Below are 766 nucleotides of genomic sequence, written 5' to 3'. Positions count from 1 at the left end.
TGCAAGTGTGGGTGTTCTTATGCATATGCCCTCTCTTCTTATCAGCTGGATGCTTCACTCTCCACTCTAGTCCTCTGTGGTTATGCCATTTGCCACTAGGGAGATGCACATCAAAACCACATTTTTGCCAATTCATCAAAAAAAAAAAAGGCTCAGTTGGCAAATGTTGTGTGATAGATATATACTTAGTTCATTTTTCTAGGATGGTTAAGGAAAAAAAAATGAATTAAAAAATTAACAGATGATGATAAGAATGTGAGGAACTTGGAACCCTTATCCAGTGCAAGTGGGAATGAAAAATGGTACAGCCATTGGGACAAACAGTGTAGCAGTTCCTCAAAAACACTAAAAATATAACTACCATGTTGTTGTTTTTCAGTGCTGTTGAGTTAGTTCCAACTCATAGAGACCCTACTATGTACAACAGAATGAAACACTGCACCATCCTCACAATTGTTACACTTGAGCCCACTGCTGCTGCTAGGGTGTCAATCCATCTTGTTGGGGACCATCCTCTTTTTCGCTGACTCTCCACTTTATCAAGCATAATGTCCTTCTCGAGGGACTGGTCCCTCCTGATAATATGTCCTAAGTATGAGAGAATAAGTCTCACCATCCTGCTTGTGAGACGCATTCTGGCTGTACTCAAATGTATTAGTTCTTTTATAGTATTTCTTATTCATTGTTGAACTTTCCTATGTATATAAGGCTTGGGTCAGATGCACCGTAGTCCTCAGACTTGTGTCTTTGCTCTTTAACACTTGAA

Source organism: Chrysochloris asiatica, unplaced genomic scaffold (genome assembly GCF_000296735.1).
Source record: "Chrysochloris asiatica unplaced genomic scaffold, ChrAsi1.0 scaffold00042, whole genome shotgun sequence".
Lineage (NCBI taxonomy): Eukaryota > Metazoa > Chordata > Mammalia > Afrosoricida > Chrysochloridae > Chrysochloris > Chrysochloris asiatica.
The sequence above is the reverse complement of the archived record's forward strand: the minus strand, read 5'-3'. Positions refer to the sequence as shown.